The sequence below is a fragment of the Oratosquilla oratoria genome, chromosome 25 (assembly GCF_046742065.1).
Source record: "Oratosquilla oratoria isolate Oo_2021 chromosome 25, ASM4674206v1, whole genome shotgun sequence".
Lineage (NCBI taxonomy): Eukaryota > Metazoa > Arthropoda > Malacostraca > Stomatopoda > Squillidae > Oratosquilla > Oratosquilla oratoria.
The window spans coordinates 33,442,343-33,443,831 of record NC_134801.1 but is presented as its reverse complement, the minus strand read 5'-3'; positions in this window follow the sequence as shown (position 1 = coordinate 33,443,831).

The window sequence follows — 1,489 nt, the reverse complement described above, 5'->3', positions numbered from 1 at the left end:
CCTAAGGATATGTAGTAAAGAATTTTTACAGGATGAATTTAACCACATCTTTAAATTATTCAGCTCACAATACAAGAATCAAATCTGGAATAATATCAACAACTACATTACGTAAGAAAGAAATAATATAGTGTTGTACTTTTAATTAAGCACACCAACCAATCTGACAGTGTAAAATAACTGTACACTGTAAATATACAATATGATACAGGAAATTAATTAAATTTAGTTTAGAATCGGCTCGTGTTCAGTACCACCACAACTCCGTCCGCAGCGCGTGGAACTTAAAGAAGTCTAGATTTCTGTAAGCGAAGTTATATACTAATTATTCAAATGGAGGTTGGAGGTAGGATGTAGGAGGAAATATAGCCAGTGTAATAACCTCTTAAGAAAATTCCAACAGTATGTCTAACATTCGTATAGGTTTACAATCTGCTCAAACCCGTGAAAGCTCACTGTTATAACCCCTTTCCAGACTGAGTCAGAGGCAACAGACTTTGTCCGTTGCTTCCGATATCCGATAATTGGAGGTATATCAAAATAAGGGAGGGGTATATATGTATATTTATATTATTTCTTCTTCTTCTTCTTCTTCTTCTTCTTCTTCTTCTTCTTCTTCTTCTTCTTCTTCTTCTTCTTCTTCTTCTTCTTCTTCTTCTTCTTCTTTCTGTTTTCCGTGACCTCGTTACTCTCCTGTTCCAGACCAAGTTTTTTTTCCTTCGTTTAATGATCTGGATACTACTATTTATCAAGTCACTTCTATCTTTTCTTTCTTTCAGTAAAGGCAAGTCCAAGGCAAAGCCAATCTTTCGTCATATATTTCGTTTGAAAGGCTAGGAACCAATCTGGTTACTACTCTTTGTATTCTTTAATGTCTGTTTTCACTTTATGCGAAAACCATACTACCATTGCACATTCAAATCCAGGGTGTACGCATATCATGGATTCTATAATCTTTATCGTCATCTTTTCGTCTATGTAATAAAAAATACTTGTATTTTCGTTAAAAGTCTGTACGTTTCATCCATGACTTTACTAATATGTTTATCAGATGAGAAATTATCTGTCATATCACTAATATCTTATTGTTTGTCCACCACTTCCCATTTCTTTTCTCTTAAATACCTTCATCACCCTCACACCTTTCTTTTTCATTTTTTGTTGTTGCTGAACTTTGCAAGTCTAATCACGTAGTCACGTACTCTGTATATCATTTCATGGTTTACTTTTCGAGAGAAAATTCATGGTACTTTTATCAGCCCGTATGTGGCGGAAAATATGTGGATGGTAACATTCACATATTTTCCGCCAAGCACCAGAAGATATGATTCAGCAGGGGCAAATCCTAAACGTCTTTAGGCTATATCTATAAAATATAAGTTAGGAATATTGATTACAAGCATATTACAGCATTTTCTACACGGATTTTTTTCTTTGCAGATGCTCACATATCTAAAGTATAAGGGACACAAAACAAGTTTTAATGCAT